We start from the raw sequence: 16,528 nt of genomic DNA, 5'->3' as shown, positions 1-16,528 counted from the left end.
TAAATAACTAAATCTCTGCTTGTAAAACCATAAGATAAACATCGCAAATAGAGCAGCATAAGAATTTCCAAGACCTGCAGTTTTCCACGCTTTTATAGACCACGTGTCTATGAGCAGATAAGCTCTCAATCACCAAACTGACAAAAACAAATAAATAAATAAATAAATTCAGTAAGATATTTCACGTAACAGAACAAAATTTATTAGTGATAGAAGCCCATTCAATACTTCCCTAAATGTATCTCTGTTCACATTAGCATCCAAAAGCAGAGTAGAAGCAGGTAGTTCGCCTCACACAGAGGATAAAGAATATCAGAAGCACTCACCCATACACTATTATTAATCCATATCCGCTGGCATTCAGGATGCCAAAGAGGCTGCTTAAGTGACCATTTATCAAAAATAATCCAGGAAATGAGGACAAGAGGGAAGTGCCATTTTAAAGATAAAAGCTATTTATTGCTTCAGTTTAAAGGTTGCGTTATTTTGATAATGCTGCCTGTGAAGGTAGCTTTACGTGCTCCAGAATAGAGATAATAGCTATGAAAACAGACAGGCAGTTCAATCACAGAGTCAATTTCCCTTCACATTCATTAACTGAAAAAGGAATTAATGTTTTATAAGTGATGAAAATTCAGGAGACTTCAGAAACCTGTTCCATCCTTCTTCTGCAATATCCCCAACTACCCCTCTGACCCCATGGATTTATCAACCTCTGTCCCTACGCTTCTCCTTAACTCTCTCAATGCAGACAGTTTTCTCAGGTCCAGGAATTGTTGCTGTTTAGGAGGTGGCATGAAATGTAGCTCCAAGCTGGCCGCACACACAGAATGGTCAGAACCAAGCCAAATATAGATGGTTAACTCTTGAGCCCACACTGCAGACTCCCTCATTAGAAATACTCATTTGATATTGTTTTCTATAGTCAGTTATAAGGAAAAACAGGCACTTAAGACTGCACTTAAGAAACACTGCTAAAGATGCTCTACAGGTCAGCAGCTTTGCTCATGCCATACACAGCCAAGGTTTTGAAGACCAATACTCACAGATGTTTCTCCCTTCCTACTGTATTATCTGCTGACATAAATGGGTCAAGTGCCCTGTGAGTGCAGGAACGGAGGCATTATGTGGTGCTGTACATGAACACACTCGGCGCTGGTGGCCAAAGACCAAAAACCAGAAGCTGGAAGATGTCCATGTCTTTACTTGCTACCACAGAAACAACTCAAAAACAGAAGTTAGAAAGTTCAGAGCTTGTGAACCATTAGCACACCCTACAGACGTAGAAGGCAAAGGCTTTGATCCTTAGAGACCAAGGAGGCTGTTCCAGCAAACGCAAGCAGGCTGTTGGATGAGCTTCAAGCACACGTGCTTTCCTCATTCCAACATCACAGCATGACAGTCGGCCAGGTGGCTTTAGAAGACACTTCAACTGTAAGAGCACAGGAGGGCCGATAGACAAAAGCAGCTTTCGGCACACGAACTGTCCTGGCACGCGGTACCTGGCATGTGTCTGCAAGCTGTTGACAGAAGGACTGTTCATGCTGTGATGGCAACCAGAGTACTCACTTGTACTCAGGGTTTTATAGACAGCTGACATGTTCTAAAGCCAGCCTAGCTGGATGAGCTGAAACTCCACACCAGGATGCAGCACATTTATCAGCAGATTATCAAGAAACAGTGCTAGCAAGCACATGGATCTACACACTCTTTATAGTGTTCAAACAGTAGATGAACTGCCTGAAGCACTGTAAGAAATTGATTTGCTTAGGATACAATACAGCAACTCCTCGAGTTCAGTTAGCATTGACTTCCGTGGCCAAGACATTTAACACGAGAACCGTAGCTCAATCGTCTTCACTTTAGTTGCTATATCAACACACTGATTGTTCATTCACTCTGTGAATGAATTATATATCAAATGAGCTCCACAGTTGGCACTTACCAACAGCTGCTTTTCTTTCCTGAGCAGCTGGCAAAGTGCACCCTATCATAATTCACATCCCCCTTACAAGCCACCAGTGCTGCTGCATGATGAAAGCTCAATCTGGGTTTATCAGTAGTTGTTCTAACAGCTCCCGTGGCACAAGAACTGTCCTCTCCACCATCACTTCAAAACCAATTATTACAGCAGGCGACCTAGTTGTACAAAAAATAAAACACAACAGTAACCAGCACACTGAACTGCCCACCTCCACAGCACCATTCAGACTGGATCTCAGCTGGGCTGGTCCCTCTGAGGCAGATCAGCCCTGCAGATCCCTCTTCTGAATGGGGAATTGGAGCCTGCTCTGTGCTCCTGTGCCCATCAGTCAACCTGCCCATTCTTGTTCATTTATAAAAAGAGGATAATAGCTATATCAACTGCACAGCAGTGTTTAAAGGATTAATTAGCTAATATCTGCACAGTCTTAAGCATGCAGAACGTCACAGATGCATAGCATAATTACAATTATTAGGGGAGTAATTTCTTTGACTCATTGGGACAACACACATTTTCTCTTTTTTTTTTTTCTTCTCTATCAAATATCCTTACTTAAAAAGAAAATTAAGTAAATGGTATGAGCAATGCACAACAAGGCTTTACCTTTGGCAAGCATCTATTATTTCAAATCAGCACAGAGAGAGAGAAATTAGTGGGCCACTGACACTCATGAAGCCTTGCAGGCAGCCAAAATTAAGTCAACGGAAAAGATACTGACCTAATTGCTAAGTGGAGGGTCTCTCTAAAAGCAGTGCTCGAAAGTAAACTAAACATGGTCAGCTTTCCCTGACCGCTAAGAAATGTCAGTGAAGGCTTTCACTGCTGGCCAAAGCTGCACAATGCCAATCAGATCCCGACCTATTCAGCTGACAGAATCCTTTTCCTCAGGGTATAATGATGTGGCTGAGGTACTGCAGCGTCAATAAGATACAGTACATTGGTCAAACTTTTTAAAGAAAGCCATAAGACTTACAATTTTTCTTCATCTGGCCTCTGTACACAACATTGATATCCTAAGAGCTTTGAGATCTCTTGTAATGCTTTTCTAAAAGAAAATACAGATTAAAGAGGTCATCATGCACAAACGAAGATCTTAATTACTGTAGGCTCTAAAATAAGATAAGCTAAACTGAAATAAAGAGCTCAGTTTTGGTGCAAAACCTAGGAGAAAACCTACCTCTAGAAGGAGTACAGTGAGACTGCAAAGGTCCTTGTATGTGTATGCATGCCAAGCATGATGCTACCTCAAGGTCTGCACATCACATTGAGAGAGAGGTAAGACCAGGTGAGCCCAGGACACTGATATTTTCTCTCTTGAGCAAAACAATGTTTCTCAAAGAAATATAGGTCACCACAAATATATCTCTACAGATGCAAGCATTCTGAACACACACAAGACAGTGATTACAGGCAAAGTTACGCTAAACCAAATATCTCAAGAAACACGGCAGCTACAGATGTCAAAGATGACACTGTGTTCTCCCTTTTGTACGTTTGCCGTTGGGTATGCTGTAGCATTATTTTTTTGGCAAACCACAAAAAGGGCAGTAACACAAACAGAGTACTTACCTGCCTAAACAGGGCACGGCTCTTTACGTCAATTACCACCCAACTATAACAGAAACCTATGAGGCTGTGGGAGGGACACTGAAACCTGTCTTTTTTTTTCGTTTTGCCTCCCTGGCTCACCAAAAGGCTTCACAAATGATCAGCAGATGACAAACTGGGACAACACCTGACACAAGAGCCTCTCCTACAACAGCACCGACCACACAGAGCAAACCTTGAGTCAGAATTCAGAGGGATTCTGAAAAGACTTTATATGGTGCTGTCAAACCTAGTTTTATTAGCACTTCATTCGCACCTCCTAGGAACAGCACATCAGTAATCAGTGCCTGACACATTATCATTCTTGTAGGCAGAATGGCAGCAGGAATGCTAATTGCACAAAGGCAATGACAGAGTGGACGTGCCAGCAGCCCGCTCCATCACAAATGCACACTGGAGAAGGCGGACATTATAAAAAATGGCCTAGCACAAATCTGGGCTTTAGCCGATAGCTGAACGGCTGCGTGGAAACAAACTGCATTGCTGGAGAAGACCACTGAAAATTTCTGATTCTAAAAGCAGTTCTTGCAAACAGAAGATTGTTATCTTTACTTACCGCTTGTGAGGTGAAAATTAGCAGTTACATACAATTCCAGCCACTGCATGGTTGTTTAGATGGAACCTCTGGCTTTTACTTTATGTAAAATCCACATCGGAACCAAGGCAGAAGCTGTTGAATCTGTCTGCAGTCTGAACATTAACCTGCATTTTACAAAACCACTATAGTTACATTTCGAATGACAGTTCTTTCACACGTCCTCCTCAAACTGATTTTCCAGAGAGCAAGGAAGCTTCCCTACATAACTTACAGACATTTTTTCTTACATATTTTTAACATATTTTTACATATATTTTACATATTTTTTTAAACACGAAGCAATTCAAATTATCTTAAACAAATTCAAATACTGTTTGAGGGTTAGAATTGATCACTTAAGAGTCTACCCTCTGCAGAAGCTCCCAGAAATTTGCACAGATCAAGCTCAGCAAGAGCCACACATGAGAATTAGAACCACTGAGGCACAGAACCCGAACATGGCACAGGTCACACCGAGAAGCTGTGGGGTCCCTGGAGACATCCAACGCCAGACTGGGTAGGGACCAGGCAGCCTGAGCTGCTGGGGGGCAATCAGCCCACGCCAGGGGTTGGAACTAGATGATTTTTAAGGCCATTTCCAACCCAAACCATACTGTTTAATTCTGATGATAATCAAAGATCAGCTTGCACTGCGTGATGCACTGAAGTCTATTCCCAGAGCTACTGTACTGCTCTAGATGCCACCAACAGCTCTCTCTCACCGGTGTCCTCTACAAATATCGACCCTTCAGTACTGTGCCACTCTATGAATTTGATTCTAGAGACGTTTTTCAAATCTTTGAGGACACAAGTTGTGATTAATTGCTGCTAATATGCAAAAGACACTTGATAACATGTACCCCACATCAATTAAAGCTGCTAGAAAAAACAGACTGCTGTTGCACACAGGGAACAAGGGCCAAGCAAACTGCCGTTCACCCTCCTGAAGAATTGACCCAGCATCCCAGAGCAGCTCTGACTCAGAGCTCTTCCCAGAGCCGCTGGGCAGTAATTCTGTCCCTGCTCACCGTCTGCTCCACCAGATCCACATGCTGCTCCTCTGCTCTGCTTCAAATCTATTTTCTCCCGTACAGCAAAACAACTCTCCTGCACTCTGCTGATGCCACCCAGGTGGGAAGTTCTATGCTGCTACTTTGTGCCTTCCATGTTCAACAGTGTGCTACCATCTCCAGCAGAAACATCTGCAGCCGAGCTCTGCTGCTTGCCCGGTTGCAGCTGGATCTCCAAAAGACACAGCTCTGAGCTCTGTGTGCAAGCATGGCAAAGAAGCTGCAGTAACCAGAGGTCAGCTCAAAGTAGAAGACAAGGAATCCAAGGTCTTCTGGGAACTTGAGCAGATTTCTTAGTGCCTCTATCCCAGTGAACCAGTGTATAAAATAACACATCCACTCTCCTATCAGCCATTTTCAACTGGGAGAATCTTTGATTCTCTTGAGAAAGAGAGAGAGAGAGAGAGAGCAAAGCATTGAACACAGACCTGTGTTTCTACCTTACTGCATGAAAATCTGGAAGAATCTGCGACCATCGCATGCTTGACAGAAGTATCTCCCTCTAAAAATATCCTCTGTATCCTATTTAAGGCTTGCCTAATTTGTAAATTCAAAACGCAAGTAACTGCATATACTTGATGATGATCCCTCAGTATTACATATAGCAATACATTTCTTTCATCTTTTACAACTGATGATCATATATGCATTTACTGTAGTTGAACATGTCCGTTTGGTACAGGTCAAAATACCTATATTTACACAGGAACATTTCTGATACATTTTTCAGATGTACATATAGTAACCTGAGGACTGCACTGTTACTGCAGATTCCTCAACTATAAAACAGAAAGCAAAACTTCTTTCTCCCAAAGCCTGTGTCTCTTAATACTCCTATATATTAAAAAAAAAAGTAGCATAGGCTGCTGTATACCAAAGATGCCCCACCGCCCCTTTTTTTTTGTTAAGAATAGTTTTCACCCTTACTACAAATTGTATTCAAAGTACAGTCAGACAACACACACTTGATATCCACCAGAAAATCCCTAAAATACTTCCCTTTCTTAAGAGCTGGTAGTCAATGACTTATTAAAGAAACAGATCCACCTAGTGGTAACACCAGCTTTATGTTAACTCGTGTGCTGAAGCAGGAGCTGGGAGGGCTGACGACAGGTCATATTATTCCACCAGAAGACCACTGGGAATCAAGTTTTCTCTTTAAGTCAAGTAAGGAGAAGTCCTCCTCTGGTGAGGGTGTTGAACAAACCTTTTGAAATCAAACCTTTTACTAAATACTAGCACTCACAGTTTTTAGAAATGATGAGGCCTCACTATTCAGGCTTGTCAGTCGACATCAATGTCAGACTGCTGCAGAAAAGGCTCAGAGACACAGCCAAAGAAACTGCTGGTGTCCTCTTCAGAAATTAGAATTCAAAACATCCTAAACCTCTTCACAAGGTAGATCTATTAATTGTAATGACTGAGTGCATCTGATCCTCGACAATCTTCAGTTTTGAGCCACTGCATGCCTTGCACAGTTGGGCAATAGCTGGTAGAAGTGACAGTACTGAGCATGAATGATCCCAGAGGATTAAAAAAAGGCAAAATACCAAAACCAAAAGCCTCAAAACATTAAGCCTGTCAAACCACTACTGGTAAGAAGTGCTAAAAAAATGAATAGGAACCCATCTAATACTGAATTGAAAATGACAACAGAATTAGCATCACTGGTCATGATTTCATGGTAAATATATCTTGTCAAAATAAATCATTATGCAGTTTTTCAGTGGCAAAACTCAGACTCGGTTACTTGGCATTTCAGGCCATCTCGATTAGAAAACAAAAGCTACACAACCAGAAACCGAATGGATTCAGCACTGTGAGAGGCCCCAAAGGCAGCTGAACTGAGATGCACACACTGTTGTAAGGAACCAGCAACCTATTTCCCACTTACCCCTACCTAATTCATCCTCCATCCAAAACTCCACAAAGGTAGCACAGAAAACATAAAATTATCAGTGGAGAACACGAAAATGGACTATGGAAAAACAGAGTGGCAAAGGGAACAGTTTACTGTGGAACAGGACAGTGAAGAAAACAGACAGCAGTGGCTTCAATAAAGGGAGTAACTGGAGGCAAGGCCTTGCTTAAAATTGCTGTCCCAACCCTCAACCCTTTCCTCCCTATTTAGAAATCTGATGGTATCTGGGGACGAAAAAACTAAGTGCCACCTGCTGACATGAGTGGTCCCAGCAGCAGCAGCTGCATCCTAGCTGAATAGCAGTCACGCTCCTGTCTGCCACCAGCACAAGCTCCTTGAACCAGAGCCCAGAGGATGCAGCCCTGCACTGGGTTCTGACACCCTGAAGTTGGGGCCACACAGAAAACTAAACTCCTACAGGTTAAACAGAGGCGCTTCTGATCTCCCCGCCTCTCCAATTCTCCCAGCATGAAAGCAAGATTTTTTTCTTTACTCCAAAGCTCCATTTCACATTCATGCGTTCAGTAAACTCCTTTGATTTGATGCAGTGAATACACCCAGTGCGCACAGTATCTCTAAACTCAAACCACAAACAACAAATTGGCACCCAATTCAAGGAGCCTTCCCCCTGCATCTTTTTGGATGCTGTGAAATCATAAGCGGAACTGTTGGAGGAACTGCACCCTCAATCCTCCAGAAGCCTCCTTTAAAAATCAGGCTGCTCTGGGCAGCTTCTCCCCAGGCAAAAGCAGCATTGAGGAAGACCATCTCAAGTCCAGAGCCTTCTTTTGGTCCCTGGCACTCCCTAGAAGTACAGCAAACCTACAGTGAACTTATCTGGGAGCTCTGCAAAAGGCTCCCACCAAATACTACCTGACAGCTGATTTGCCAGTGGAGTCCTGGAGATAAATTAACTACTCAAATGATGCCCCAAGGAAAAAGAAAAATGAAACTGAGCAACTGAGCAAGGATCACAACTACACTTTTTACTGAAGATGGATACAGTGAGCGCTCACTCCTGAAATCTACTGCCAAAATTACTGTACCTGTTCTTTTTTCCTCTCAGATTGGCTCAACACACCATTGCTGTGCTTTGCTAAGAAGCGCTTACTTATACACTGCTAATCTTCACTGTGCCAAACAAGAACTAGAATCTCAATGTCATATCAGTTCTTTAAATAAATTAGAAACAGAGGTCAATAAACCTACGCTTCTCTACAACTGATTCTACTAAGTGTAGCTTTTAAACTATTTTTTAACTTAAAAAAAAAAAAAGTAATAATTTAAGATTTAAATAAAAAAGGATTTAATACAACTGTAGGTGGGGCTCCAATGATGGGCCTGTGTAAACCAACCCAAAAGCTCAAGAACCCAAATGACAAAAAATTAACCTCGCACATCTGCCAAAGAGCAACAGAGCTGCAGAAGGAAACCACTGAGCTGTAAACTGATTGACATAAGCTGGTGAAAAGCACTCCTGGGTCACTCACCTCCTGCTGCGGGAGTTCCGAAGCACGTCGCCATCCAACCGCAACGCACACAGCATCCAAGTGGCTCCAGTGCTAATTGTACAATATTGTACTAAGTGCCTCTAACACAAAGGTTTTGAAGATTTAAAGCATAAAAACAGCAACTACAGAAGAACCAAAGCCATCTTTTTGCACAGCTGTTCTTATGGTGAAAAATGAGGGACAGTAAACCATGGAAGCACACCCAGCACTTGAACCCAGACCAGGGCTACCAGGCACCATACAACCTTCACATCAGCAGAGCTACAGCACAGCACAACACAGCAGTTAGCACTGCAATTGCCCACAGCTCAGCAAGCAGGCTGCTCTGCAAGCTATGAAGCAAGGCTGCTACTACTTACATGTTATATATGTGTATGTACACATACACACACTGTGAGATGTATGTAGGTATTTCCACACCACAGCAATTAGGTCAGGTGACAGTGGGCACAGGGAAGAGCTGCCTACAGTCTTCTATCATCCTTTTGCTTATACAGCAACTGCTGAGGAGCTCACCTGTTCAATAAAGTGATTTTGGTTCACTGTGGTACGTATGGAGCCTGCTTCACAAGGGCTAAGGGCTCCAGTCACAAGGGTGATAGCATAACAGAGAAAAGAATTTTTATATATATTAAAACATACTTATCAATTTTATAACACAATTTCTGATTTATAGTAAATATATATTAAAAATACCGTATTAGGTAATGTGATAAGCTGCTTAAGCAGACTCAAGTAGAAATCAGGCAACTTGTTTTTTCATCAGATGAGCAGAGGGAGCACTCTTACAATCCTCTAAGGACAACAAGATGAAGAAGAGATGGTACCGATGTACTGAGAGCACCTTTCTTCTGGTACCCTGCATTTAGTATAACATCTAGAGACATAAACCAGGGCGTAGCGAGGCGGAGATGTACTGAGAAGGAATTTTCATGTGAAAGCAAATGTCACCCTTGAAGACATGAGCCTGCAGCCCACTGACACCCTCACATCTGCCTCTTTGTCCGCTGCTGTAAACCCATCCATTTGGGACCGTCAGCTGCAGAATGCAGAACTATGAGCTCTTCAGTAAAGCATGCAGGCCAGGCCATCACTTTTGCTGGTAAAGCACAAGCTCTGCCGGGTTATTATATCAGTACTTACTTTTTGCTACTTGATCTCAAAAAATGATTAGATGGGGTGGCATTTAAGCACTTTTCTAAGCATTTAATGATACTCGGCGTAAGAACTAACTTCTAAAGGTGCTAAGCAAAGTGTGTAATCTGGTGTTTCTTCTCTTCCTACTGAACTTAGCCATGGCACATGACAGGATTCTGCTTTTGCAGAGTCAGAAACACACTGAGCTTCTCGATGCATTGCTTCAGGACTCTGCATTTTTAAGGGATTTCCCTACAGCTGCTTCAGAGAGCACATGGTTCAGGTACCCAGAGAACAGTGCAAGTAACGTACCTGCAGCAAGGGGAGTCCGTCAGCTTTCTGAGCAAAAGTTCTGTGCATTTCCTCCCAGAAAAAGATTGCTGGATTTTTATTTTTCTTTCACCCTCTCCTTTCTATTGTTAGCATGTAAGGGACAAAGCTCACATTTGTTTTTGCCTCTGGTCTCTTTCTGACAGACGGCTACACTTATGAGCCATTCAGCTAACTCTGTTCCCAAGGTGGGCAACCTCTCCAGGTGCGAATTACTTCCCTTCCAGCTCTCCTCCAGGCTTACATATTTGCATTGCAATGGGATCAAGCTTTACTCTAATAAAGGAAGATGTCATTCTAGGTAAAGCTGGAAGAATAATCCCCTGCATCAAAAGGAAAGGTACAACTGGCTCGCTGTCATCCTGCCCTGATAAGCCAGCACTTCCACAAAGCTTTTTTTTTTTTACTCCTGTCTTTATACTCCTCTCAACACCCCTTATGTCTCTGCTTAGATATTTGAGGGAAGGGACCTGCAAGAAAAAGGCAACGCAGAGTAGTCCAGCCTCCAGTTATTGAAACGCTGAGAAAAGACCTCCAAAATTATTGGTTTACATCTGCCATTATAATTGCATTGTGTTAGAAGTTTCCATGCCCACTGCTGTTCAGTTGCCTTGCTCAGCCCTGTGCATAGCAGTGCACAGTGTGCCAGCTGAATCCATGCAATGTTTTCTTCCCTGAGCTCCTTCTATTTGTTGTTTGCTAAACAAAGGATAACACTGCAATATAAGACACAGGCTACAAGTAGGATAAGGAAGAACAACAACAAGAAAGTACCATTTAAAAAAAAATTTAAACTCTTCAAGGGAAAAGAACACAACATGCTGTTCATTCCCTGTGAAAAATCATGTTTAATCATTTCATCTTGAAGCTTGAAGACTAAAATAACGCTTCCCCTAACAACTCAGACAATAAACTTGGCTCTCTCCACCACATGATGCTGACAATTTCACTGAAATCCAACTTCTTTTACAATTTAGCAGAGTAAGAATTCACTTTTCCTATAAATTAGATTCCATATATCTTAAGCATCTGCCATCTTACCGTTGCCAACACACATCATTTATTCTGCTTTGCAACTGAAGGGTAGATTTCACATTGATAATACATTCAAAACCTTTTATACCTCTTTTTCAGTGCTATGTTGATGTTTTAAGAGCGCCTTTTATACTCGACACTTATCTTTTTATTCAAGTATTACTTTCTAAATTACTGTCATCCACAGAAATAGAAATACTGTGGCAGTGCTTTTCATTATGTGAGGATGTTGGGTTTCTTTTACATGTACTTTGTTAAGCTGGTGGTAAAGAAAAGAGCTGCCAGGTAACATGACTGGCTGTGGTAAACCCTACCTTCAGTATACTTGCTGCTAACTTCTTGGTTTCTGCTCTGCTCAGACATTTGTTCCATAAAAATCAGTTACAAATCAATCAATAATTTTATTCTAAGTGTGCTGCTACAGATCTAAACATTCTGCACCCTAGAGTGCCAGCCAGCCTATAATACTAAGCAGCTCCGATACGTTTAGACAAAAGGATCACAGCTAAACTTGCATTGTTTTAATGTCTTCAGGTTGAAAAGACCAAAGCATTAATATTTGTACTGACATCACAGATTCCAGTTTATAATTTTCCTCTAAGCAGAGCTAACGCTTGTTTTCTCTTGGATAACTATGAGTAATGTGGATCTTCTGAATCCAAATGAGCTCTTCCTTATGAAACCTCAAATTCAGATGTTAGAAGTACCACTAAAACCGTGCCATTTTGTTTTGTTCTTCCAATAAGCAATACAGTTTTCAGTCTGCAACCTGGCAAGCAAACTGTAGTCTACCATTACTGATATAGGCAAGGAACTGAAGAAACCAAGGGCACAGACAGTAAAATCAAACTCATCCTCACTCTTCTCATCCAGCTGCTCTCTCCAGAACGTCAGGACTCCCCCAGACCAGAGTCGGAAGGCAGCTGTGGGATCCACACGGCCAGCACGCCGAGAATAGCCAAAAAGCAACTACCTCAGACAGAACAGCCAGCTCTCACCTCTCTGTGTGCTTACAGTGATGACTGCAATGCTGGAGAAGAGGCCTGAACAGATCTGGGGACTCAGAAAGAACAAAGACCACAAAGGAATCTCCCAATGGGCCAATGCTGTTAAACTTCCCCAACAAGACTTCCAAGAGATATCTTCTATTGACAATAAAGTACGCAATTTTCTACTTCTACAGAAGACAGAAAGAGAAAGGACCACCAATACCAACAAGCACCTGCATCCTGTCAGGGATTATTTGTTGATCACCCACTGTTTATCACTGGACTCAGCTGAGAGTGTGTCAGTCTCTGAGCAGCCTCCATCCGTCAACACAGGAGATCACATCGTTAGAGCAGAAAGTTTAATTGTCTTTGCTCTGTCATCACTTCCGAGCTCCTGCTGCCTACCTTCCAAAACACAAATACAGAAGAGAAATGCTGACAGCCGCAGTGCAATACCTGCCTGAAAACCTGGTGCGGGATCAGAACTGTGAACTGAACAGAGAATTCAGGCTGGAACTTGCCTCTACCCCAAAAGGTTCTCGTCACCTCCTGGAAGGACTGCAGATGTTACCTGTCAGCTCAGACAAGGAAACTGTTAGAAGTCTTTATTATTATTATTAGCATAGAATAATGCCACTGGAAGCAGATAAGATACGTGACTTCCTCTTCGCTTATGCAGCAGAAGACAGAAAATAACTAATAAAACCATCTATCAATCAAAGGCCACTGCAAAACTTGACTTTTTTAAATATTAAAGATAACAAAAATTAAACCACCTGGGTTTTGTTATTTCTCCCAGAGGGACCTAGCTTATACTTCATCCTGCCTGCTCTGAGATGATATGAAATTTCTTATTCTGAAGAAAACAAGCAAACAAGTCTTCCCCCCTATCATGTGTGAAAGCTTTTCCTGGGCAAGTCTGTAGGTGTTGTAGTTAATCCTAAGGTCCAAAGAGGCTGCTGATTTATTTTTATTCCCTGCAGTCCGGAACACAGACCACGAAAATGATAAAAATAAAAATAAAACTCTGTTGTTGCAGTGTAGGAATCCCTGAGAGCAACTAGGCTAGCAAGGCTGCCCTGGGCACAGAGGTCCGACGACACCTAACCTGAGAGCCAACACATCTGCTTAGGAAACCAGGCACACGTACTTTTAGGGGTTGTACTTATTGAGTTGCTGCTGTACAGGTGCTGGACAAAGCCCGTCTGCATAAGCACAACTCCTGTCAAGTGACTGCACTGCTGCTTCCCAAGATTCTGCTTTTGCCCGAGTCTTCAGCTGAGGGTCCCCACAGATGAAGATCCTGTTACCTTACCAAATTAACAGAAGAAAAACAGGCCATTGTCATGAAAAGAGAATAAAATCGAAGAGGAATGGAGGATACCAGGTGTTACAAAAGAGCAGAGCTGGCAGCGCTCCTTTAGTTTGCACTGCTCATTTGTCCTGATTGCAGGCCATTTTCATCTCTCCTGAAGTACCACAATTAGTTTAATTTATCCCAGGAGTAAATCGAAGAAATAATGAATATCAAATACTTTAAGAAGCCAAATGTTCCTTTTAGAAAAAAATAAAACGACATTTTGTAGGAGAGACTATAAACACAAGATGGTCACTTTCATATGGCTGTCCACAGCAATTACATGAAAGAAAATGGTTCTTAAATGAACTAGCAGAATATAAAATACTTTTTTTTTTTCTCCTCCTCATTTCCTTCCTATCAGAGGACTTTAAAACAGAAAGTATTAAGCTTCATTATCAGCTTTTGTCCTCAGAGAGCCTTTATTTTGGCAACAGTACAAAAATCTAAGCAGTGTATGACAGAGGCCATGCCAACACTCAAAAGTAAGCATCCTTCACATCCTTTCTTCCTTAAAGTTGCTATCTGATTGATCTGTAAGATCAAGAGCAAATAGACTTCAAGTAGTTGAGCACTGTGTACAACAATTAGAATGATACCATTTAATATTTAAAATTTAAAAAAATCTCAAATCTCATTTAGAAAGTTCAGAAAGGGAAAAGCTCTTTTACATGCTGCTGATATTTGTCAGTCCTTTGTGATGTTTAAAATTGTATTAAATTATCTTTCTTCTTTAAGTGCAGATCAGTTAATAGATGAGCATAAACATCTCGCATCTTGAGTTAGTTCATGGATCTCTGACTTAAGGCAAAATATTTACCATCAGTGGAGGAATGAACTAATTTTGTTATTCACTTGACAAACTCCTGGTGGTATTATTCCCTCCCCCCCCCCCTTTTTTTTTTTTTTTCAGATAATTATTCAGGAATAGTAACATGTTAAAGTTTTTAAATTGATGTTTTCAACTCAGCATTGACTGCTGAAAGTCCAAAATCCTCACTGGAAAATGGGTTTCATTTTCATGTTCCTGTCAATATTTAATCCCAAACCTCAGCATCCAACTTCAATTCTCACCTGTCTGTAGTCCTCTTCTTGTGAGTTTACATCAGGTAACACCTGACAAAATACAGACTGTCTACACTGAGATTAATTAACATGACTGTGAGATTAACGGGAGGGGTTGTCAACAGGACGAAAAGGCTGCAGGTTGCTGAAATGGCACCAAGTTCAACACAAATATTTGCTTCTCAATTCCCAGCAATTTCAGACCTCATTTTTTTCCAACTCAGTACAAAAGGTAAGAAAAACAGCTGACACCAACAGCTGCATTTAAGAGAGAAAACACTCAGAACATTTGAGATTCAATGGAGATCAACTATAAAGTACTTCTCAAATTCTAATTAGGTATAGAATTCCACCTGTAAGACATACACATGCACAATGAAACAGACCTCATACTTAGGTCAAATACATGCAGCAACAAACTTTTTAGTGTCAAAGAAAAAAATTGTACTTGGAGAAATTAGAGGAGCGAGCAAAATTAAGCAGAAAAAGCAACAATCTGAACGTAAGCTTCATGTTTTAAAAGTAAATATCTAACAAAGACACAAAAACAGGCCAGTGAGCATTTGATAAGGCAAGCGACAAGAAAAACAAAGGTAACACCTGTGTGTTCATACAGACAACAAACCAAAGGAGAACTCTTAAAGGGAGGAACTCAAAACAAGGGACCTCTCAAGGCCATTGATGGGGTGACGACCAGCCCACAAAGCACCAAGAGGCAGCCCTCCAATGGCAGTACTCCGAATCACTAAATGGCGCAGGTTGTTAGAGACTTCAAGGATCATCAATCTCCAAACCCCCTGCCATATGCAGGGCCACCAACCACCCCATTTAATACCAGACCAGGCTGCCCAGGGCCCCATCCAACCTGGCCTTCAACACCTCCAGGGATGGATGGGGCATCCACAGCCTCTCTGGGCAGCTGTTCCAGCACCTCACCACTCTCACAGTAAAGAGCTTCCCCCTGACGTCCAGCCTAAATCTCCCCTCCCTCAACTTAAAACCATTTCCCCTTGTCCTGCTGTTATCAACCCTTTCAAAGAGTTGATTCCCCTCCTGTTTGTAGGCTCCCTTTAGGTACTGAAAGGCTGCTAGGTACTGAGGTCACCCCCAGCCTTCTCTTCTTCAGGCTCAACCCAGCCCAGCTCCCTCAGCCTGTCTTCATAGGGGAGGTGCTCCAGTCGCCTGATCATCTTTGTGGCTCTCCTCTGGACCCTCTCCAACAGCTCCCTGTTTTTCTCGTACTGGGGGCTCCAGACCTGGACACAGTACTGCAGATGGGACCTCACAGAGCAGAGTAGAAGAGGACAATCACCTCCTTTTCCTTGCTGGCCACCTCTCTTGCTGATGGAAGAAACTGGTGAGATGTAACTGGCTAGGAAGGGTCTTACAAGAAGCCCCTTATTAATTTCCTAAAGTCTTAATGACTCTGATATAATCAATTAATTATCAATTAATGTTATCAATTAATACATACCAAAAACATGCTATTTACAGAGGATGCCTCAAAAAACTATGAAAATTCATCACAGTCCTTACACCTTAAGCTATTCCACAAAGGACCATCTTCTTCTCAAGGATGTACACACACACACACACACACACACACACACACACAATCATGCTATTCATTACAGCAAAAGAAGAGTGACTGAGGCCAACAGCTGAGTTCCTCAGACCTTCATTACACCCAAATGTATGCAGAGACTCCTTCTCCAGTTCAATAAAAAGGGTTATCACATTATTTCAACACAAGAAGGCTTCTGAAAGATACAGCAGGAACATTCCAGCACACTAGTTAGAATTTATGGTGTTTCAATTCTTTGACACAATGAGCAAGAGGGCTCTTTCTCTCAGGAAGCCACTTTCTTCCCTTTAACCATCAACATCTTTCATATTCTGCAGCTTTGATCAATGGTTGCAGCCACATTAGCAGAAAGCTTAAAG

General features: G+C 42.0%; 1 protein-coding gene across 2 annotated transcripts in view; it reads right to left on the bottom strand.

The window, feature by feature from the left end:
• Window positions 1-14,656, bottom strand: part of PCDH15 (protocadherin related 15) — a 643,190-nt gene extending 628,534 nt beyond the window's left edge. For both annotated transcript variants that reach the window (XM_042818673.1, XM_042818671.1), the window contains exon 1: window positions 14,594-14,656. The gene's annotated coding sequence lies outside the window, so the exon portion shown is untranslated. The remainder of the gene's footprint in view (window positions 1-14,593) is intronic.
• Window positions 14,657-16,528: the final 1,872 nt, after the last annotated feature.

This window comes from Centrocercus urophasianus, unplaced genomic scaffold, assembly GCF_019232065.1.
Source record: "Centrocercus urophasianus isolate 14NV4802_14NV808 unplaced genomic scaffold, USGS_Curo_1.0 seq_17, whole genome shotgun sequence".
In the NCBI taxonomy this organism is placed as follows: domain Eukaryota; kingdom Metazoa; phylum Chordata; class Aves; order Galliformes; family Phasianidae; genus Centrocercus; species Centrocercus urophasianus.
The sequence above is the reverse complement of the archived record's forward strand: the minus strand, read 5'-3'. Positions and strand labels throughout refer to the sequence as shown.